The following is a 25,900-nucleotide window of genomic DNA, read 5'->3' on the forward strand; positions in this document are numbered from 1 at the left end:
AAACCTCCTAAGGATCAGGGACATCTCTACAGGAGAGAATAAACTGGCAGACGCAACTGTATAATTAAGAGAAGATAATTATAATCTACATCATCCATGAGAAGAAATATTAAAAAACTTTGAAATGCTTTGGGGAAGAGCTACAGAGTTGGTAAAAGTTTGTAAGTCAGACGTAAACATTTACAAGAATATTTATAACTTCTGTTTTTGCAATACTCAAGTGCCAGCTTTGCTTCACATTTTCAGTCCACTAGTGCATGAATTATGTTCATTAATCTTCTATCTGAGACCGTTATTGCTGTTTGTTAGGTGGGAATTTATACTATAAAGATACCATAAATTAGAGGAGAGCAATGGTTAAGAATTGTAGCTTGTACTGAGTCTAAAACCAAGTCAATTTTAACACCAAAACATCTGTAGCAGCATCTGTGTTAATCTGTTTGGACCCTTACCAGACACATACTAAACCTGTATTATTACATATAATATAGGCATGTCTGAAATGTGGGACAGCGTTTTCACACTTTAAATGACAACTAAATAATGTTCTATGCGTAGTTAGCAATGAGGTTATTCAAAACAAATATATCTGGAAAAATATCTGTAACTACTTGTTAACTGAAGTCAACAAGAGAAGATACCACATCTGTGCTTCAGTGATTTGACTCACGAGTGTTTTCAGAAATGTTCTCAGAGGCACACATGCATATAGAAACCATGAACTCCAGCATTTTTTTCATTCTGCTACAAGCATTCGATACAATGAATTACAAGGTTCTTAACATTTCAGTGATAAAAGATCAGAGTATAGGTAAAGAGCTATAAACTAATTCTTTGTCAAAATTGAGGAATAATTCTACTTGTATTCTGAAATATCTCTTATCCAGAAAGAGTTTCAGGCAAATTGCAAAAATCAAATATGCCCTAGCCCTTAAAAACTACTAATAAGCACCTGTTACTTCTACCAAGAAAAAGAACAAACAAACAAAAACCAAACAGAAAAACCCCACAACAAACAACAGCCCCCTACTCCAAAAAAAAAAAGGCACAAACAACAACAAAAAAACCCCACCAACCTGTATTTGGTTATTTCCTGAAGACAAGGCTTGACCAAGTCTTCTCTAGAGCATGACTTAAGAGTGGTAGTAGAATTACACAGATGTCCCTTCTTCATATGTAAGTGGTTAGTTAGAAAGTCAGAGGTTTACATTTACCATCTCCATTGCGGTCCACTGGCATAAAGCTAGTTTTTCCATCATAAAGAACAGGTTAACTTTCGTGTTTCCTACTTTGTCTTCTAATTTCATGACACAAGCTTAGTACAAATTCATCACATGTATTTTTCTCTCAAGAGCTTTTTCCAGTTGCATACTTTTAAACTGATCATTATAATTCATCTGAACATGACATTTAACTGAAATGTGTTTGTATTGGAAGAATTATTTATATTCGTACTGAAAAAGCCTAGTATATTGAGAAAGCAACAGTTAAAAAACTGATTAACTGAGACTTGCAAGTAAGGCTCTGTTCCTTAGACTAATTTATGAGGTAGCAATGGCAACGTGATCTTTATCCATTTCGCGCCACTGCAGCACCAGTTTCTAATATGCTTGAAGCTTCAAGGATTTTATTCTTCAATAAATCTTAAGTTTTTTGGAAGATTATGTCCTGAGTTCTAATCATTAGATTTGATAGCTAGTTTGATTACTCTGCCTGGCTAAGGCGATCATGTGAAAGAGATCAGTGATGAGACTGCTACTTCTTTAGGTAGGTGTTACTGAAAGTGCTACACCTATTTATGCTTTTTCCTTGAAAAATGTGAGCTAGACACATTTATTCAAGGAAAAGGCATAAATGGGCAATAAAATCAAAAGAAATATTGTTTCAGTAACTAAAGAAGAAGATCTACTTTTTAAAGTAACATGTCTAACAGAAAGAAATATTGCTTGCTGCTGGCAACCTCACCCTTGCAGTTTTCAAGGACAAAACTCATACTATCTATCTACAGATTTTAGTCATTCATCAAGAGAGACATGATTCTATAGAAGATGTAGTCTAGATGTTGACAATCTTCTTCCTTTTCACACAATGATGAAAAAGTTGATCTGAAAATATGTAAGATGCATCCTTCAAAGATAAAACTTGTCTTAACTAACCATTTGGTATTTAGAACCAGGTAATTTTTATGTTAACTATACTGGAAAGATGGACTCTCTGCTTACCTGTATTTACCCTCGACTACCAAACAGGTTATTCCCTCCACCCCAATGTCATACTGATTAAGCATATCTGCTGACCACACCTTCAGGTATAACAATATCAACTTCATGGTTTGATATACTATAAAATACAAAGAGATTCATAATCCATTTATTTTGAAAACATTTGTTTTCTATCTGCTGTACAGAATACTTGTTCCAGTTTGAACTGTTTTATTTTTTTTTTTTATTACTTTAAGAGTAAGAAAAAACAGTAGTTTTCTTCTGTTGCTGAATTGACTACAAACTTACTACTACCACTTAGGGAAAACACCAACATTTCACACTATCAGCAGAAAATTAGCAGAAGAAGATGGATAAGCATCACGTAACTTAGAATGGTTATAGCATGAATGCTTCAGTCATCCTATCCAGAAATACTGAGCCAATACGTGACCTGCATAACTAGCAGAAGTCTCCAATGCTATTTTACAAATTATGAATGACCAGTTATGGTCATCTCACAACCACGTGAAATAAAAACTTTGTGACAGTTGAATAGGTCATTATCAGCTTTACATTATCGTGCTTTACAACCAACATAAAATACTCTCTTCCAAACTACATCCAATTAAAGACAAAAGAACTCTGAAAAGTTGCAGCTCTGAGGCAAGCTCGTGTTGTACAGAGCTATGAAGAGATGGCCAAGGGCAGCCGGGCTGGGTGAGCCTGTCCTGCACCCCAAGCCACCTCACAGGCTGCAGATCGGATGTTACTCCCTTGGGTCACCAGTGCAGGAAACACATTTATCCAGGGCTACAGACAAAGCTGCTTTAGAAACATTACCGCCCCTGAGAAAACTATTAGGTTTGCTGGCTTGGCATGGTCTAGAGAACATTAAGAATGAATAGGGCAGCAGAAGAAAATTAAATCAGAAATACAGATGGAAATAGATTACATACATGTATCAGATAAAAAATTAAATCAATGTATAAGCATCAATATATAAATCAATATATAAAATAAAATCTCAGTATATTCTTAAGAATTAGATTTTGGGTCAGGGCTACAGTAAAGAAAGATGATAGTGACTCTGGAAGAAAAGACAAGAGGAAAGTGTGGAAAGCTACGCCAACTGAGCCGAAGGATGATAGTCAGAGATTCTACCAAGGTCTCTGGTGAGAAAAAGACAGAACTTGATTACATCAAAACTGAAACCAAGGACAGAAAAGCCTTCTGCATTGCTGTTGTGAAAAAGCAGATCTGGGGCAGCTGTAAAGTAGTGTCAGTACTCCATTGCTTTTCAGAAGCCAAATACGTTCCTCAGTTACACAGATGAAGCCATGACAGATTTTAAACTGTAGTCTTTATAGTTTAAAGACATATTTACTCATTTGAACATAATTGTGTGGTGTCAAAGATGTTTTCTCATTCTTTTATATCTCCTTTTGAAACTTGCAGTAGATTTTGAAATAGCTGTCTTTATGAAATATGATACTGCAATATGATCACCATACACTTAATTTGTTTTCAGACTGAAATATTTTACATATTTCAAAATGAGATCTAGTTATATCCGTTAACCAGAGAACATTTTCTGACATGGTTGATTTCCCAGAAGAATTTTGATCAGTTAAAAATGAATTTAGCATATACATGAACACAGAGTAAGAATTTGTCTTGTCAAATCATCTCAATGAAAAACGACAACCCCCCCAAAAAAAAATCCAACCATCTTAGAAGAAAAGCCAGCCACTCACCCAAAATGGCCTTCTGAATCCACCTATATACAAAAACCTTAAACCATCTCCCACTGACATTCAATGCCTCCTCTCAGTTATGGTACAACAAGTGGTTAGCAGATCTTCTGGAAAGTATGAAGAATATAATAGGCATCAAAACTGAGAGTATTTTCTGGCTAACTTTAGGTCATGTTCTATTATTTCATCATATCTGACAGAGTGCAAGATTTGGCTTTCAATCAGCTGTTTTCATCACAGATCACAATTCCTTTACACATCAGCTGGGCAGATTTGCAACTACTAAAAATCAACATCATGCTTTTGAGTCTAAGGAAAAGTGTGAAGACTTACACCAGCCATGAGTCTAGTGCTCCCTCTTCAAAATAGCTCAGTTATCACAGAATCACAGAATGTCAGGGATTGGAAGGGAACTCAAAAGATCATCCAGTCCAATCCCACTGCCGGAGCAGGAACACCCAGATGAGGTTACACAGGAAGGCGTCCAGGTGCGTTTTGAATGTCTCCAAAATAGGAGACTCCACAACCTCCCTGGGCAGCCTGTTCCAGTGTCTGTTACCCTCATTGAGAAGTTTCTTCTCAAATTTAAGTGGAACCTTTTGTGTTCTAGATTGAACTCATTACACCTTGTCCTATCCTTGGTTGTCACCGAGAAGAGCATGGCTCCATCCTTGTGACACTCACTCTTTAGATATCTGTAAACATTAATGAGGTCATCTCTCAGTCTCCTCTTCTCCAAGCTAAAGAGCCCCAGCTCCCTCAGCCTTTCCTCATAAGGGAGATGCTCCACTCCATCATCTTCATTGCCCTGCGCTGGACTCTCTCCAGCAGCTCCCTGTGGGGCCCAGAACTGGACACAATATTCCACATGTGGTCTCACCAGGGCAGAATAGAGGGGCAGGAGAACCTCTCTCAAGTTACTAACCACCCCCCTTCTAATACACCCCAGGATGCCATTGGCCTTCCTGGCCACAAGGGCACAGTGCTAGCTCATGGCCATCCTGCTGTCCACCAGGACTCCCAGGTCCCTTTTCACTACACTGCTCTCTAATAGGTTATTCCCCAACTTATACTGGAACCTGGCATTGTTCTTGCCCAGATGCAAGAATCTACACTTTCCCTTATTATATTTCATTAAATTTTTCCCTGTCCAGGTCTCTGGATGGCAGCACAGCCTTCTGGTGTGTCAGCCACTCCTCCCAGCTTGGTGTCATCAGCAAACTTGCTGATAGTGCACTCTCTTCCCTTGTCCAAATCATTGATGAATATATTGAATAATATAGGCCCCAGTACTGACCCCTGAGGCACTCTACTAGAATACAGGCCTCCAACTAGACTCTGCCCCCTTGACCACAACTCTCTGGCTTCTTCTCTTCAGCCAGTTCGCAATCCACCTCACTACTCGATCATCCAGACCACACTCCCTCAGTTTAGCTATAAGGATGCTGTGGGAGACTGTGTCAAATGCCTTACTGAAGTCAAGGTCGATCACATCCACTGGTCTGCCATCATCCATCCATCTTGTTATGTTCTCATAAAAGTCAATGAGGTTGGTCAAGCATGACTTCCCCTTGGTGAAGTCATGTTGACTGTCCCTAATGACCCTCTTATCCCTGATATGCCTTGAAATGGCACCAAGGATAAGTCGTTCCATCAGTTTCCCAGGGATGGAGGTGAGGCTGACCAGTCTATAGTTACCTGGGTCCTCCTTCTTGCCCTTTTTGAAGACTGGAGTGACATTTACTTTCCTCCAGTCCCCAGGCACCTCTCCCATTTCCCAGGACTTGGCAATTATCTTCTCTATCGTTCTCTTTTCATTTAATGTGATTTTTTTTTTTCATATTTTTGTCTGTTACCTGTTGAAGAGGAAACTTATAATGTATCCTAAACAGCATAATTTATACTACATATACTGAGCATATTCTTCATTTTTGGCCTAAAACAATATTTGTACAGAAGTGTCCTAGTTTCCTTGAAGCCTTTGCTAGAGCATTCTGTAAAACACAGGAAGAAACTCACTGGTATTCAAAACTCCAGTGATGTTGCACATTAAAAAATTATATGTGCTGATCAATAAAGTGTGAAAGGGCTGATGAAACATACTGCATTTTTCTGGGACAGTAATTTTGCTCCATGAATTATTTATAAGGAGTATGAAGCAGAAGGAAAAAAGTAGAAAGCCTACAGCTTACCTTATCACTCATAATCTTGCAAACAGCCACAATGAAACCATAATCATTTGCTACATGCTGGGACATCAAAGAACAATGTAATATTGTGGCATGTAAAAATGTATTTTAATATATTAAAGAAATTAGTCCCTGGTGAGATTATAAGTATCTGCTTCTTTCCTAAGAGAGCGCTACCATTTCTGCTGACAAAACTGAGAGTTTCTTCAGAGCTGCCTTGCCAAAGCACCAAGGATAAAGTTTAAAGTAAAACGTAAAAGGTTGACTTCGCAGATGATTTCAGACTTGCAGCAGGCAAAGAATGGTGAGCTAGAAAATTGTTTCCCAGAAGTTGTGAAGCAAATAGCTATAGCTTTTAGGCTTATTATTTATATATAATAGAAAGGGTTACAGAGAACAAAATTAAACCAGTTTATTGGTATTTGGGCTTGGCTTATATATATATTTTTAATCATTTGCTTATATATTTAATGTAATAAAAAGGAAAGCTAGAGACAGTACACAGACTACAGTATGTCAATACCTTTGACAATCTCTTTGTTCTGGCATCTCTAGTAAAAATTACAACCTGGGAAAGTTGAAATACATATCTGAAGCACTTCGGTTGATCAAATAGTTCTCAAGTCACAGCTTCCCAGATACATTTCTTTTTATTCTTGACTTTAAGCTAAAAGAGCTGTTGAGTATCCTGAATATAAACACAAGTAGTACATCTAAATAGTTATTTAGATACAAACACACAACTGGCTAGATAAACCAAAAAAGAAAAATCTGATAATACTATTAATTATTTTCAAATCTATAAATGTAAATTTTGCAATGCCAAAAATATCTCGCATATGTGCATTTATTTTGACAAACTGTTGCTTTAGAAACCCTGAAACTGTAAAAAATATTGAACATTGATTTACTATTTTCAAGCTTCAAATGAGAGTGCGAGCCTACGTCAGAAATATTCACAGAAGAAAACATAGCACTTGCATTATTTCTGTCATTTTACTTTTGTCTCATGCCTCCTAATGCTGCCAGTAAAGTGCCTGTAATCAGAAAACACTAATCAAGATCACCTTAGAGGTACTAAGTGCAAGTCCTGTCCTACCCTGCTGAGCTGTAAAGTCAAGACAAAGCTACCTAATTTACTCTTTTTGGTATAACAGTATTTTTTTTTAGCCTTAAGTTTTTCTTATCAGTTTTCACAATGAAGTTTTATTTTTCTGAATGCTCAAATTTTCATTGCAGTCTCCTTTCTCTTGGCAAAAGTACAGTTTTTAAACACACCGCAATGGAAATAGAGTGCTCAAAAGCTGATTACAGCAACTGCTATGGAAACTCTTCTCCAACATATTCTGCAAGCTCATCAATCAAACCTGAGATGAGAGTAATATCATGCTTAACCTTTCCTTTTCATTTTTTGCCATTCAGCAACATTGTTTGCAGGAGAACTCCAGGTGTCATTTCAATAGGGGCTGTCAGCCTGGGAAACAGGCAGATTTCTGCCAAAATGTACATGATGCTGCTGCTGTATTCTTTCTTCAAGATGTTTCTTGAAAAGTTATAGGAGTTGCTAATGAAGTTGCTAAAGGTTCTCATTATGCATTGATATGCATGACAACAAAATTGGTCTCATGACAACTCAATGTCACAGCACATGAATACACCATAAATATTTCCAGTACATTGAATCAGAATTTAAAAAAAAAAAAAAAAAAAAAAGGATCTAATGAGAAATACATTTCCAAAAGACAAGAGAAAATAAATCTAAGGTAATCCCTATTTAAGTTTCAAAAATAAGTACAATATCATAAAAAGCTACTGAAAAATGTAGCTACATGGGCTCATACATCTTCAGGAGCAAAATGATCTTTGTCATCTGTTAATAATCTGAGAAGCTACATAGCAAAAGCCAAACCATTCATTTAGTTATGTGACAAATGAAATAATTTTCAGCTGAACTAAGGTAAATTTGTGACAAAAAGCTTTAAAAGCTGCTTCAAGGATTTTTAGTACATATATCCACCAATTATTTTGTTAAAATTTAAAGTTGTCCTGTTATTATCTTGCCTACTACTGGATTAACACCTTTTTTTCATTGGTTTGTTCAGGTTTTTTCGTACTTATTCTTTAATTCTAAACAGATATCTAACATTCACAGAAGAGTTTGTGAAAAGTGTCCCTACATCTTTTAAAAGCTAAATTACAGTACTTTTATTCTACATGAGAATTCACTGTCACTGACAAGGCAGGACTACAAATATATGTTTTTAATCAATGCTGTAACATTTGCTTTTCCTTCCCAATCAATTGAACTTTGTTAGTGTTATGCCCTACTTGTTTTGATTTCTGTCCTGCATTTTTCACCAAGGCTTGTGAAATAGTTATTTCTAAAAAATTAGCAACATTTCCCACTGGGTACTGATGAAAATGCACAGAGACAAATTTTAATTGCCTATGAATATTCAAAACCTCATTATTGTTACTAGTTTGTAATTATCATATTCCCCTGACAAAAATATGCAGCACACAATAAAAAAGGCAATCCATTAAAAACGTTGACATTCATGTTCAACAGTTTTCCAGATTTTTTTTTTATTAACTAGTAGACTCTTTATCTCAGCTATTAAAGGCATTTGTAGAAGGCACTTTGTTCCAAATTTAGCAGAGTGAGTTTCTCCTGTAAAAGTGTTACAATAGTCTGTATAGTCATTAACAGTATTGCCTTGCATAGCGTCCCTTACAGATTGTGCAATATCATAAAAGTATGTGCAATTGTATGAAAGTCCACCATAAGTCACAGAGTTTTTCCCCTGAAGCCAAGATCCATCTCTTTAGAGTTCATTATGCTGCCAGAGTTCAGATGCTGCAAATCTGTCAGAGCCTAAAACTTTACAGTAAGAGAGAAGAATAATTTACAAATGAGGCCATAGCACAGGTCTCCTTGTGCATCTGAGATGCAGAGGGTACAACTGTCAAAACTGCTCTAAAAGCTGAGCTTTAACACATGGGCTTTAATTGTTGAAGTTGTCCAGGCGTTGGTCAAGGCTGGCTTTGCTGCCTGAGTCTGAAGCAGTTCATTCCTCCAGCCTCTGCTCAGCCATGCTGCGGCTCACAGGCAGGAGAGGAGGGAAATACTTAACTTGGCACAACTAGCCAAGCAGCTTTTGTAGTCTGTGCTTTTTTTAGTTGCATTTTCTTAGATCAGGCCTCTGAACATGGAGTTGCTGAAAGCACAAAGCAGTACAGATATTAACAAATATTAACAAAATTTGGAAAACTAATTAATGTCACAATCAATTCCCTGTGGTTGCTTCTAAACACATAAAAGTTCCAAATACGCTATTGCAAGTGGAAACAAAGCTTTAAAATTTCAGAAGTTTGCTCTTTAAAGTAGTTTGGTCTCCTAGGATAGCAGCCATATGGAAAAGATACAGGACTTCTTAGTAGTCTGCAGGATGAAATGCAAGCTGCAGTTATGTACCAAATTTCTAAGGTAAAGATACAGAACACTGTTACTGTCCAGGGCATTGAGCAGAGGTTTCAGTGAAGCCTGATGATGGTTTTACCTATAGGTCAAGAATTAAGATTTCTTGAAAAGGTTTATATGATTTCTTACGCACAGACACATTTTCTAGTTGTTATCTCCAGAAAAGTGTATCATAGCCAGCTACCTGAACCTTTTGGGCAGATATCTCAGAACACTCCTGTAAAGGACAAGCAAAAACAGCACTATGCTATCTCATAATCAAATCCATCCTACCTTCTTTTTACATTTTACCTTGACAAAGTCTTATCTACACTATAAGCCAAGAATACATTAACTCTTCTTGTTGTGGACTATTTGTGGTGTTTGTAAAAAACGGACTGCTTGGCATCACCTGAAGAGATAAGGAACATAAAGCATAAAAAGATAAAGAAAAAAAAAAAAGTAGAACAAACTTTAAGTCAAATGCAGAGAATGATGCACTTCTGTGTGAAGAGGACTAATGGTATTTCATTCTGACACTGAGCTTTGTCATAATAAGGGTTTGACTGACACAGTAGTTGATATGCGACCCATTTGCTTCTAAATTATTCTGTCAGCTGCAGCTATACACAAACATAAAGACATCTCTCTCAGCTGATTCTCAAAAGCTATTACTTCTCCAAAGAAATTAACAGAGAGCATGAACACATCAGCCACAGTCAGCAAAGCACCTGGAAGGATGACACTTTCTTGGTGGTTTCAAATTTGTTGAGTGACACTGTGCCCAGAAGGCAAAATGTATGTAAGCTAATTATAGCCTGGAACTACACTACAGGGGATTTACTGCTACTTAAAAATATAAAAAGGAAGAAACAGGTTTGTTGTAGTAGATGTTTAGTACACCCTGTAGTGCAGCACATTCTGATCTATATTTCAATATGATTATTAAAAAACTCTTATTTACCAATAAGTGCAACGGTGTTATCATAGAGATACCTGTTAATGACAATCACTGAATACAAATATTGATCATGCAAAAGTAATGCAATACTCTCCATAAAATAGAAACACAAACTCCAGGGACTCCTATCGTAAGGGCCGCCAGGTATTCTATCCTGAGTCCTTTCCAGCTCTGCAGGAATTGCTGCCATGAAGTCACTACCGTCACTCCTGGAAATGCTGCCTCCTGGAAATGCTGCCTCCGACCCTACCTTCCTTTTCCAAAAGTGACACCTCTGTCTTCCAGGATAGAGATATCGCAGCGTTTTCAGGCAGAGATAAGGGATGGAAGAATGCAGAGTTGCAGGGAAAGTTGAGCATTTTCAGAGAGGGGAACCTTTACAGGGTGTCATATATTTTGGAGGACAGCCAGATTCCTACAAGTCCTCAGTTTTGAAGATTATATTGAAAAAGCTTGTTACCATGAATGCCCCTATTAAAAACCTTTTGGTGTTTTTTTCTAAAACTGATATAATTCTTTCACATTAGCTAAGTGTTGAAGTAAAATCTTGATGCTTTTTTGACTGTATCATCATTCACCTCACTCTTAGATACCTATTTGTAGAGATCCTTGTGTTCAAAAGACGATAAAAAGCAGATTCGGAGAAAAGCATGTTTTGTTTATGTTTTTCAGGGGAAAAAAAAAAAAAAAAAAAAAAAGGTTAAAAGGGAAAAAAAAAGGCCATGAAGAAAAATGTGCTGGAATTATTTTACTTTGCATATAAAAAAGCCAGATGCATCTACTAAAAATTTAAATACTTAAATACAAACTTTCTATTCAAAATGTTTTACATTAACCTTTCAAAAGGTTAACTTGTCTGAAAGAGATTTTCAGTTTGGGTTTTCAGAAAAGCTGAAGTCAGCATTTTTATTTACTCCAGGGTAGCAACAGTTCAGTACCCAGGACAAGAAAGGAACTGAAAGCATTTTTTTACCCAATAAAAAACAAGGTTATATCAAGATAATTTTTGAACACAAACTTACAACTTTTCCTTAAGTTCTCATTGGAAAAGACTTCCCTGGTTATGGAGCAAGTGTGTCCATATGTCCATATGTGTGTTATACAGAGAGAAGACAAGATGACTCCTAGAAAAAGCTGCTGGATAGAGATTAAATCAGTTCTCATGTAGTGACTGAGTGGAGGAACAACTGGTTGACCATTTGGACAGAGAGTTATAGTTCTCAGCTGGGAGGTATGGACTAATGTCCCCCAATGTAGCTGTATTTTCAAGAAAGCTAAGCATTCCCAGCCTTCTGCATTCTAAAATACAAACACTTCTTTTGATGATAAATGAGATAAAAGTTTTTCTTTTTTTTAAAATAATAATCACAAACAAACCCCGTTCAAGCACAACAACAAAAACTGGGGGGAGGAGGGGAACGGGGAATACTAATAAAAAAATACCCAGTTCATAAAGCATCTTTTGTTTAAGCCAAACATGTCTGTCTTGTCTCTTAATACCTCCACTTACTATATGCTGTTACAAAAATGCCTATCTTGGGAGTGAATTGTTAGGCAATATTACAAAAGAGTTCCATGGTTTCTGTAAGAGGATGTTCTGAATGCATACAGAACAAATAACTCTCTACTTTAGGGAGAGGAAAAGTCAAAACAAGTCAAAACAAGTGCAAGTCCCTAATGTTGTAGTATAACAGCCGCTTTAAAAGGCTGTCATTTCCTACATCATCTTATCTGAAATACTGAAGATTTTAGAATAATAAGCAACCGTGCTATATCACTGCGCAGTGACTGTGGTGAAATGTAGGTTAAAATAGGAACCACTAACTTGAAGGCAGAGCTGTGACAAAGCCTTCTTTTCTACCTCATGGTATTACTTATCTCCTAGGGAGGGACAGCTTGGTGTGTCCTTCCTTCAGAGCTGTCCTGTAAAGGTGAACAAGGTGAGTAAGAAATATGCAGAACAAGTAATCCTTCAGCTACAGCATCAGCACAAGACTGCAGCAGAAATCACCGATACAGTCCGGAACTCTTCCGCCTCACCTCTTTCCCAGGAAAAGAAAATGACTCTCGGTCTGAAGCAACTGGAAGACACTGTTTTAGTAAAAAATAGTTACAACTCCCTCAGCCAAGCTGTGCAGATGTTGCTGCAACTCTCACCCTTCCTGACCTGCATCAGACTCCTGCAGCCAGACACCAGAGGAGCACATCAGGTGCCAGATGAGGTGGGCATGGTCACCAAGGAATGTACAAAATAACACGGAAGAATATAAGAGAGGCTTTGGCACTATACAATGGCAGGTAAACCAATCCCTCAGCTACTAAAGTAGTATATAACCTGTATAATTCTTGAACTGCTCCAGAACTTTGAAGGCACGGCAATGCACTAAAACCTATTTTCAACCACACAGTTCTGCTGCCTCCACTATATATATGTATATATATATATTATATATATATATATACATACACACACACACTAGTGTTTAAAGATGAAGGATTCTCAGTAGCTTCAGAACTTATTGATAAATAAAAATCACTCTCTCTTTGAACGTTTCCAGTATCAACAGTAAGATTGGAATAAGAGACTAGATAACCTTAGTACTGAGCTGTGAGTAAGACATCATTTGAGCTCCTAGACAAAAAGATGGTTTCCTAAAAACACTTTTGTTTTCAGATTTTATTTTGTAAAAGTGATATTCATAAAATGTATTTGTTATTATATTGGTAAGTTTTTACTACTTCCCTTAAATAAATAGAAGTATTATGCCTGTGCAGGATCTATACATGCTTGCTAACCCATAACACGTACTGTAGCATCACAAGGCACAAAATAGTTGCAGCACAACGTACAATATAACTTAAGGTGCATCAAAGCCTATAACATTAAAATACTATTGGGGGCAGACCATGGCAATCACTCAATAAATGGAGTTAGTTCTGCAACATAAGAAACAAAATAAACTGTTTATATTATTCCACTGCAGAACTTGGAATTTTGGCTTCAAAACGTAAGATAGGAGTAATGAGTAGAAATTGTATTTCTATTCCACTGAAAATGAACTGTTCCAAAATTTAATTAAGTTCATAATTTGGAAATGCTAGACAGAGTTAAAGCAATATTTCTAGAATCTAAATTAGGATGCATAAGTTTGAGCAGTTTTCCCTGTAGTCTAGGTTTAGACATAAATCAGACTGTGGTCATTATTTCCAGTCCAATAAGGTGGATCAAATCATGCCAGAATAATAAACTGTCTAATGAAAAAGGACGCAGAGTCAGACAATGATCCATATTTAGCACTGATAAACTAGAGGATGGTACCAGTGAAGCATGAATTCACACCTGAGGCATTTCATTTAACAGAAAATTGAAAATTAGGATCTTCGTATTGTTAAAAACTGATGGTGGAGCAAGTGAAAACAGAAATACAAAGAAGCAGATGTGTCAAAAGGAATAAGAAAGCCTGTGCTTTTTAGACATTACTAAAACACTAATTTATTATGTCATTTCAGCTGAGTTATATCGAAGAATAATAAGGCAAACTGTCTCATATTTCCTAAAGAAAAACAAAACAAACAAACAAAATTTATAGAGCAGTTTTCCCTAAAAAGTTTTCTGGGAGGCAAAAGTCACAGAACAGGATGATGCACAGCTGAGCTCCTCTTCTAGTCTCAGTAACATTCAAAGGGAATTCTGAAATTACAAAGTATAAGAGAGTTTAAAACTTGAGAGGCAGGAAGTCTAATGGGTTACTTATGGGACCTTGAAAATAATTCACTTTTATTTTCAAACATGGATAGGAAAAGATGACAAACTACTTTTAAGAAGCAACACAATTGTGTATGGATAATAGGACCTGGAATACTCGGCAAAGCTCTCTATAGAGTGGTTTAGCAAACAAATTATTGGACATTTGCTTAAGTGTTGCACAACTTGTAAGTCTTCTGTAGTCCCTGTTGGGTTTCTCTTTCCCAAGATTAGAATGAAGTTTTAGAGTGGCTTTGCAGGTGCTGTGCAAAAAGTTCTTTTAAACTTATTTCTTTAGGAGCAAACTGAAACCAAATCCATTGTGAAATGGGATCATCAGATGACTACTCCAATCAGACATTTGTGTTTGCCATTATTTTATCTATGTACAATTTTCTTGCATCTCAGCAGCTTTATTTAAAGAGGCTTCTGCCAATATTCATCCATCAACCAGGACTGCAAGAACACCTGCCCTCTCTATAAGCTGTGTCTGAGTTGGCACAAATGTAACGACACTTGTAGTGACAATTAGATTCTCTGTTATTTAGCTTCTAACTTTCTCTTTTATAAGGCAATAAATCTCATTAAGCACTCTTTGAGCAATCAATTGATTCATTAACTGGTAATAAATGCTTTTAAAATGCAAATTAAATACCAATCTAAAACACCTATTTAAAAAACTACCAATATTTTACATGTACAGGATTTGGATTTCTGTGTGATATGTAAGCCTAGATTTCAAATAAAAGTTTGTCACAGAAACACACTGAGGGGTTATTGTCCATAGTGTCTTCATTATTGGTCTCAGAGATAGCAAAATTGCTGCGTAAATCCCTGGCTCTCTTCCTAAGTGAATAAAACAAGATGATGCTCTAAGTGAAACACTCCATACATTGAAAACCAGAGTATAACCAAATATTCATGTTTTCTGCAAGTTGCATTGCATGGACTGCTGCTTCCATTTATTACAGCACCATTTTGGGGAGCTGCTGGAAGCAGGATCCTTTTATTTAAAACCTGACGGCCTGAATGTCAGCAGGAACCAACAAAGCAAGAATGTCTACCACCCAACAGACTACATCTCCGCTGCAAACAAGGCAGCAGGGCTAATGGCAGTGGGATTCATATGGGGGTTTTATGAGGTTTTTCCCCACTCTCAACAACTCCAATGAGGGCTATTCAGAGAACAGTTGTGCAGGAGGTGCTTCTCTAAGAAATGATCTGTTCCCAAAGGGCGTTTTAGAAAAACAGCTTTAACTCCTGTGAGAATGTGTCACATGAAAGATTTTGACCAGAAAATTAAATGCAATAGAGAGGCACAGTTGTATGGTGGTACATAGGGTGGATATAAATAAAGAGTAATTAGTGTATGTTAATATACTACCTGGATTTAACCTATAAGCATAAGAAACACCTGATACATTTCTTGACATTGTCAAGATATTGGTCACCTAATATAGTTTGAAACAACCCCAAAAAAATAACTTCCATGAAAACAAAAAAATACTCAATGAGTCACAGTACAGCAAGTGAGAAAGAGTAAATGGAAGGTAAATCCTGATTGCAGTCACACAAGTTCAGAAGTGTCGGTTGTCCCTTTCTCTCCAGCTCCAATGTATGGGTTCAGAGTCATGTTAAAACTAAACCCAGCACTGACACTCTATGAAGTCTGGAGTGATGTATCATCTTAATTTTTTTGTGATATCAGTTTTATTAACACAATCACGTTTCATTTTAGCTTTTGCCTAAAGAAAAGCCAAAATGTCTAATCCTTTCATAGGATTTTCTGCCTTCTAAAAGTGGAGATCTGTGAAAAGATCAGACCTAAGGGACTTCCGTGCATTATTTTCTGTAATTCAGCACCCATGGAGCTAATAAAACACAAGGCAAATGTACCACAAATATTAAGTACTGCAGCTCAACTGCATCCCACCACAAAGGATCCACACATTAACTGGCCTGAGATAAGCAGTTCTCAAGGGTCAATCAATTAGTATAACCATTGTAAAAGCTTAGAAAGTCTTGAATTAGAACTGTTGAAATGAGTCATATAGGATGTATATGAATAATTTCCTCTCCACTAGTGATCTCATAAATGTTTTGACAATAATGTTTTCATGCTACTTTGCTACTGCTTAAATTTTCAAATTGTACACACTGAGTAAATTATTTACATTTTTTCCAACAGCTAGTGAATAATTTTGTCTTGAATAATTGTTTGCATGAATTGGTCTGCTCTATTTTGAATTAAGGTTCTTCATAGTCTCTGCCTGAAGATGACCTCTTCAGCCATTTCAAGAGGACTCACTGGGAGAATGACACCACATTTGTGTAACTAATACAGATAATTAGCTGCACAGGAAGCCTGTGATTTCATATTTTTCTGTAAACAGATTAGTGGCTGGTTTGCCCTGACATTGCAAAAACCCAACCAAACAGTTAATGCAGAAAATACAAAAAACACCACAAAAAAACCCCCAAAAAACCCAACAAAAACATAAACAAACAAACAAAGCACAAACACACAAAACAAATGAACAAAAAAGCCACAAACAAACAAAAAAAAAAAACCCCACACCATGCAAAGAAAGCATCTGATGTGTTGCTCCCTGAACAAAGTGTTGGCTCCATCAGCAGCACTGCTGAATCATTTCCTGACTTTAAGGAAAGGCAAAGAATGGATGAATAAGAGACTTGAAGTTTTGTCATTTTCAAGTACAAAAAGTGTAGCATATATGAAAGAACTCTATAGCCCACTGCTTAATATGGACATGCTGTTCCTATGAATATACAGGAAATAATTTATTCAGCTCAAAAAGGGAAAAAAAAAAACCAGTCACAGGACTTCCTAATAAATTCGTTGTTACTTCTCAGCAGCTCAGAAGCAGGTGCAAAGCATTGCTACATAAGACTGATGCAAATAAATGCTGGCAGACTCCCAGTTCATAAATTATCTGAATTAGTCTGGACAGTTTTAGCACATTTGGAGCATTTAGAATTTACCTTGGAAGTTACACCTTCCCACCGAAATCGTGTTAGTGTGTTTATTAGGTATACCTAACATGCCTCAATGAGAGTCAAGTACTTCAGTCAATATTTAAAGGTGAACTTGAAAACACACAACAAAAAAGGACCACTCATTTAGAACAATACAAACAATTTTATATTCACTGTTAGCACAACATCACTTCCTTATGTGCAATGCTTATCAATAATTAAAGTTAGATATGTTAAACTAGCTTTAGAATATGGAGACCGACAGTGTCCCCTGGATGTCTATCCTTTAAAATAAGGCTAATACCACTGACAGCAGCAGATGGAAGCAGCAGCAGCTCTTTGAACTTGATGCTTTCATTTGTCTGGTTTTCCTTTCCAACTGTTCTGTATCTACTGCATGGCACCACACACTGAGCCACCTTTCCTCACACTTGTTATAAAGAAACATCAACCCACAACTACCCAACCCTTAACAGTGACTTCATATTACATTAGAAAAAAAACAAAACAAAAAACCAAAACAAACCAAACCAACCAACCAACCACACAACAACCACCACATCGTAAAACTGAAGCAGTGCCCTCCGAATATCAGTGGGAGTCCGGTGTTTCAGTGGCTCCTTTCCCTTTTTGGCCCCTCATCCTTCGAAAGGAAAGCATCACCCACAGTGATGCCATTGCTGCAAGGACTTCAGCTGCTGTGGTTTGACACACGAGTACACTGGCCTCAGCCTGGGAATTTCAGGAGATATGTTAAAAAAATACTGAATTCCTCATAGGAATCCAGGAACATTAACTATGGAAGATGAAATCCCAGAAGATCCTGTAGAGCTATACACAAGAAGAAAACCAGGATTGGAAGTTGCATGGGAATAAGAAGAGGGTATAAATATTTGTAGATTTGAGAGTATCGTTGCAGTTTCCTAAACTATCACTATTATATCTACTCTTATTATTTCATTTGTTCTACCATTACTGCAGTGCCTGACATCGGATAGATATCACAGTCTTCAGAGACATTTCTAGCCTATTCCCACCTATCTTTTTTTTGCCCCCTCCAGAATCAAGATAATTTATAGGGATGGTGACTACTGTCCAGACTATTTTTACTACCTACTTTCTAAGCCCTTAAATGTTAGGGTATAAAATCTGCAGATAACAATCAGATAAATTATGGAAACATGACATTGTATTTATTACTCTAATTATGGAAACATGCAGTTGTATTTATTACTCTAATTATGTTGTTTTCATGACTTAAGTGGCCATTACAATTAAACATCATTTTCATACTTATGATTAATATCATTTTTCTCCCAAATAACAAGAGAATGATATTACAAAATAGGTTAAATTATCATTCTTAACTTTGAATTAGCTTTGTTCTTCACTATGTTCACACTGCTCTGTTTCCGTATGCAAATGTTTTTATGTTTATCTATAGCATGAGTGCATATTCTAACTGTTTTGCCATTGTCAGTTTAACACATACTAGATCATTTGGGATATTATTTTCTTATATCACCTGTGTTGTGTTGCCCTCCATTTCAATTACTTTGCTGGCATCATGTAACCAGTTTCCAGCCTGGAGATCAAAGACAATGTATTCCATCCTGGCCAAATTATCCTAAACAAAATAACCCAAGAAGGAGAAGCAGAATCCAAGAGCTGCAAATGTTTTGTCATGGAGCTTACACTTATCTGCACATTATTATTTTAAAGCTTTTCTGAATTAATTTTTTTTGCAAAAGTTAAGGAGTGTGTTTGCCATTATTCATATAAAACAACTGACTTTATTTGCCAAGGCAAATCAATGTTGATCTCTGCTGAAGGACTAAAGAGGGAGCTATTGACTAAGAATGGCTTGAACATGCTTGCAAGCATAAAGATAATCTCAGAAATCCTTTTTATCTGTTGAAACAGTCTGTGATATTATCGATATGCAATGAAATACTTAATGATCCTATCGTTCTATTAGATCTAGACTGGCATACATTGAGTCAGGTGCTTTAACTTGTTTGTAAAGATGGCTCATAAAGCCACATTGAAACAGGTCAAAATATAATTTTGATATGCAGGTTTTGATATGCAACGTGGGAAGATCTAGCTGTTGCTGTTTTAGTGATTCATCAGTATCTGTAGCATCTGTGAAGTGTTTTCATTATGGCTCATCATCAGGCAAGGGTTATTTGAGTGATAATTTTACATGCTGTGGAGTGGTAAGACGCAGTAACGGCAAATAGCAAGCAGCTATGGAACTGCTGGTACCCCTGCACAGACTTGTACCTGTGATAGTTTTCCCTCTTCTCCTGCTAAATTCCATATTACAGGAAAAACTGTAACTCATTCCATTAGCCAGACGATCTTCCTAACAGGATTGCTGTCAGATCTTATGATGGACATCTACAACACTTAAACGTTTTCAATGTTATTGCTCACATGAAATCTTTCACCTAAGTTATGGGGTTTGTTCCTTTGCCTGTTCAGAAGTATGAAGTAAAACAGGTAAAGATTGTGTATGTATTATGTACAAACACCAGGTATAGTTCAGACTAAAACCTTCATAGTAGAAAGAAACGGTCTTTGGACTTTCATTAAAGTCTAAGAGATGATCACATGTCATCCAATTCACCCGTCTTTGTTCTAATGTTTTCTCTTAATGTAGATTTTCTCCCGCTGAACACCTGAGATGCAGTACATCCCTTTGCTCTGCTGTAGGCCTCCATGAGGTTTTATTTTCGCTACACACATGGTCCATTAGCGGCAGGTTCTCAAAAAGCAGAAGTGGAGGCAGGAGTGAGCTGACAGGTATCAGTTGGTTGGGGCTGCAAAGGACAAGGAGTGTGGGACAGGTCCAGGAGCATCCTCCACTGCAACTGGGAATGGTATGAGAAAATGCAGCCAGGTAGCGCTGGCAGATGAGGAAAACTTGCTAATCATTAAACAACTAGTTCAGGAAAGTGTTGTGCTTTTAGTAATTCCCTTTAAGCAATAACACTCACTTGAAAGGAGAGTACACAGGATACGTAGGTGTTTTATGGGACCATACTCATGCAATATTTGATGACAAAGTGGTTCTTATTGTTTATAGAAATGTATATGAAAATTGGAAAATCATACAGAGGATCTCCCCTCAAAATAATTTCTCTATAGCTGGGCATGGCTAAACAGTTCTGGAAGCTGATTAATTTCTATTTACAGTGATTCAGCTAAAGTTATTTTGTCTGTATCATATTCAATTTGAAAATGCCGCTCTTATCACAGGACTAGAAGATACCATAAAACACACAGGAAGTTATATAACCCTTGATAAATCCACATTTATCCAGAAAAACACTGTACTGCTGGCTTAAGACCTGAAAACTCCAAAAGTGGTGTTTGTCCACCAGAGGGAGCACACATTGTGCCACAAACAGCCTGACACTACCGAGTGTGATCTGAAGCTAATTAAATTGAAAAACTAATTAAAAAAAAAAATACTTTTTAGAATAAATCAAAGAGTGAAGAGTTGTCTCCCCTTTATATCAGTAAATTACATTACAGAAGAAAAAAAATAGGGAAATCAGATAAAACAATTACACTTTCAATTCTGAAGCTGTGATTACGAAGTTTCCTACCAATTTATGGGAGCATTTCTTTGTATATAAAATATGTATTTATCTAAAACAAGTTGCAAGTTTACATTATGGTCTGATCCTATCTGCTACTTATCATCCCAGGCCTTATCTTTAGCTGTATGTGCTGGCATAAACATACTGGTTTCTACAGAACTTGTATTTTTCCTCTTCTAAACTGCTGAATTTATCCTTGCTGGTTGGTCCCTGACAGCCTTTAATGTGCTTTATTTATGTCAGAGTCCCAGCAGACTCAAAGGCATACTTTTTGAAAAAAAGTTCATGTATTTCACACAACTGAAGACCAAACATTGGAGCGGGGAAGTGCAGGACAAGAAAAAGCAGGCAGCTGTGAGGGAAACGTTGGGTAGGAGTCAACTCCTCCTCCTCTTGCAGCAGTAGGAAAACACTTTCTTTCAGTGGGTGCAGGAGTGGTGTATAATCATATATTTAAAAGAGTGGGCAGAGAACAATAGAGGAATGGAGTTCTGTTAGAAAATAAGCTTTGAGCAGTAAGTAATCCAGATGATCCAAAGGAAAAAAAAACAAACAAACAAACAAAAAAAAACCAATTAAAATCTTTATACCACAATACACTACCATGTATTATGTATATGCTGTATATTTAACTGAGAAGCTATTTCAGAAATGGTTTTAAATGTTTAAGAAATATCACCAGTATGAACAACTCAATACACAGTGTTTTATGAGTATATTAATAAAAGATAATTCCTTTATACACAGAAAGATCAAGCCTTCTGAAAATTTATATTAAAGAAACTGGAATTGAGATATGGGAATTTCCTGGAATATCTCAAGGGGAGAAGTTTTGGGATTTAATAATTTAATATCTCCCCTTTCTTTTTCCTTTTTAAATTTCATGTCTGTTTTTGAGCTCCCTCTCCAAGTGTTAATGATCTTTAGGATAGCAAATAAATATCCACTAACTCCTAAACCACCAATAAGAAAATCATTTAATTCTCTAACACTTTTTATAGTTTGTAATTCAGCGTTAGAGCAGAAAAGAATTATGAAAAATGAAAAAAAAAACCAACACCCTCCTATTGAGAAGAGAGATCCATTTCTATAACCATCAAATGTAGAACAGTAGGAGTACTACAATTCAACATGGAATTGGAGATTTTATCTACAATTTCTCTATTCCCAAAAACACTAATCCTAAGCAAAGGCAATTAACAATATTTTGTTTCATTAAGTAGACTCATGACACCTTTTTAAGTATGGGTCCACATGACAAGTTTTTTTTAAAATCCATTATTATATTTTGCAATGATTATCTGTTTTCATAATCACTTTCATTTGAAATCGAACAAGTTTATGAATGTTCATTTATTCTGTTTTAACTGTTTCCTGGCATGCTTCTGTAGGAAAGTTTTCCTTTATCATTAGTTTTAGGTCTGGGAGTTTCCTGTGTGGTTTTAGATTGCAATCATTTCACAGACCATCTCTGATATTTGGTCAACTCCCAGCTCTGCAAATATTGATAGAGACTTTATTTTCTTAATAGAAATGGTAGTGAAGAGTATGAAATCCATATGAAGCCATGGAGCCATTTTTAAGCCTTCACAAGAAAATGTTTGTGTCCTGAGTTTATACCATATAGGCATTTAAAAAAAAAAAAAAATTGAGGGTTTTTTGAGGGTTTTTTTGGTTTTGTTTTTTACTGTATAATTCCTATCATGACTCTTGTCCCTACAGTACTGCTAGCAGAGTCAACATGGTACAGAATAACCCACAGTCTCAGTGACTGCCTCTGCTTCTTATGGACTCCTGACCCAGACGGTTCCTTTTTTATTTTTAGTTCTTCTGGCTATAAGTCACGAAATGACATGGAATATAACTCACAATCACAATGCTGTGCATGTGCAGAGCTGGGGCCTGCACAATTTCAAATTCTGTATTTGATAATGAAAGAAGGAAAAACTGTAAGCTTTTGAAAAAAAAATCATATATTAGATCTGGCTGAAGCTTTCAAGAGTTTGGAAACATTGGCAGAGATGTCTGAGTCAGTGGGTGAACTGTCAGTACTTTGAATGCCACTCCATACACAGGGAAGACATTCGTAACACATCAGAATCTTACTTATCTCTAGATGTATATATATCCTGTAATCTTCTTACATGTCTGTACTAAACTTTGGTGTGCATTAGTCAGTTTACTGAAAATCCAGCTTCCCTTAGCCCTAAAGTTCGTGTTCTTAACAGAAATCTTTAAGAACAGGTTTTGGTAAGAAATTTCTAACAAATTACTAGTTGCAGCACTAAATGGCTTATGGTTTTCTAATAGCAGCCGTTCTTTTGAATCTTAGTCAAAATATATTTTCCTAAACCATCAAAATACATTAGGAAAGAATTAGCATAGGAATAGGTCAAAGCCATGCCTCATTGTTTGAAGCTTGAAGCTTAATTGTGACGATGGGATGGTAACACACTGCTATTGTATTTCACAACACAGATGTTGACCACATTAATTAAAAAAAAGGAACAATGACTCATTTCTGAATTGCCAGTTTGATTCAGAAAAGACTGATTAGTTCTTCTGCAAGAAGGTATTATAATAATAGCTATTACTAAGACAATGTTTCTAACAGGTTTACCAATTTCAGAAGAGCTAGTATTACTGCTCTGTCAAACCTCATAACTTTTTTCCATTTTCCCTTAGTATTACAAGAATGTTTGAATTATGCGTCTCCATTGCTGACATATTTTGGAGACATTAAAGCCAACTCTAAGGAGCAGAAGGGAGGTTAGCTTTACACTGCTACAAAACTTGCCTTTTGTATCAGACTGATCTCAGAGAGGCAGCCTAAAGCCTCAAGTATTGTTCATCCCTCCAGGCCACTAACACAGTGCAGAAGAGATTTTGGTGAATGAATAAATAGCAACTTCAATCATACAGTCACATGAGAAGTGTGCCAAGGTACTGCTTTTTCTTATGTTCTAATGAGATCGAATTTTAAGTGGAACAGTGCGCAGATGTGGAAGTATTTGTGCCAGGAGCATTTTAGTAAACTGTAGCTAATTACAGTAGATAGATATATGTGAATGAGCTGCTAAGCTGAACGTTGCCTTGGTGGATTTTCCTGTTTCCACTGAAAGCCTGATTACCCTTCTGATACAGAATAACCTTCAGAATAGAAATACAAATGAGGAAGACGCAAAGAACACGCATCCTACCTGGATCATGCTTTAGTTGGTTGGCATCTGCTGGACCTTAATTTTAATTTTAGGGAATATTAATAACATATCATTTTAGTACTTAATATATGTAGGAATTAATGTAGTGAACTTTCCATATGATAAAACTGCCATAAGTTCTGGTCACACCCAGGAAGAGGAATACAAACCTCTTGCAAAGGGAAGGACACAGTAAAACCTCAGCTCTGTGTCCACAGACAGGATATTCTGGCCTAAGCAAGCTGCCATCATAGAAACAATGACCTGGTTTTGGATCTGGGGAGACCCAGGCAATACTTGGAGCAAGCTGGTTTATCACCCTGCAGATGCTGGAAGACATGGTTCTTTTCTGAGCATCACAAGGAAGAGTGCACAGTGGGTACAAACACAAGCTTTTATGACTCTGCTGCATCAGGAACTGTCTCAAAGACATCACACAAGTGACTGAGCTACTCGGAGGAGAACCCATGTTGTGTTCCTCTGGGCTCTACATTAGCATCAGCTAGAACACTTCTCTCTTCTATAGGGGCTATATAGCATGGCCCCAACAGCCTGCATGTAAACACAGACCCTCTGTACAGTTCTATGTATTCTGTCATGGGAGTATTTTATAACATTCTAATTCACTGCGATAAAAACTTGCAAAGATAACTGATTAATTGTTTATTTCCCAAATACAAAGATCACTAAAATGTCTTATCTTGCAATACAAATGGTCATCAAATGTTCATATTTAATTTTCTGCTGATAAATACATGTTGAGTGAGTGGCTGTTACCAGCTGTTATATTTTGAGCATTGTTAGACTAATTTTCTGTAAACAGGTGATAAGAGTATCATCTCAAGGCTAAAAACTGCATTTTTTCAGAGATACACTATTTCAGCAAAAATACATTTCCAGCTAAATATTCTAAAACTGCATCTTTATGGGCTGAATTTTCTTGGCATAGTTTCACCCAAGAAATAAGGGGAAAAATAGAAATAAATAATTTCTTTATTTTGGATATAGTGAATCATTTCCACTTATTTTTTAAGTGTTAAGTTTGAAGATTTTATATGTTAAACCAAAAATAAACATGTAAGATTACATTTTTGCTTAATCCAGTATAAAATTCTCTTGTTAAAATTTCTGATATTTTTTAGGAGAAGGAACAGAGTTGTTATGCATTTTGAAGAGAAAAAGGAGGCCAAAATTGCTCAATGAACCATTTAGTCCAGGATAATATTCAAGCACCCTTTGGATACAGAACATCACATCAATAAATAGATTATGTCTGCTCCCCACAGAAGGAACCAGTTGGCTAAAAACACATCCACACAGCCATCAAGATGCTTAATTACTATTTCCAGAAGTTTATTATGGTTGACTGGATTTGGCAAAAAGTTTTCAATCAAGCACAGAAGGACTGTGAAGAAAAACATCTAGGGAGGGCCCTATACGCCAAGTTCCAACCCAGAGCAGATTTTTATGGCTAAGTAGATCTAACTTACAAATAAATCTACTAGAGACAGAATTTATATTGGAAACAGTGACAAGCTCATCAACTGCAACAGAGCTAGTGGTCACAGCTGTCATAAGGTGATGATGTTAATTTAGAAAGAGGATATTGCCTCAAATCTAAAGTGTGATAAATATTGTCTCTGTAATGCAGCATCTCCTTATGATGCCCATGCTGGACATATATACAGCTGCTGGTAAATGCATTTATAGTGGGTTTTTTCTTGCTATAAGATACAATTTCAACAAATCAAATGTAATAAACTAATGATAGTGCTATTC

This window comes from Nesoenas mayeri (genome assembly GCF_963082525.1).
Source record: "Nesoenas mayeri genome assembly, chromosome: 10".
NCBI classification, from domain to species: Eukaryota; Metazoa; Chordata; class Aves; order Columbiformes; family Columbidae; genus Nesoenas; species Nesoenas mayeri.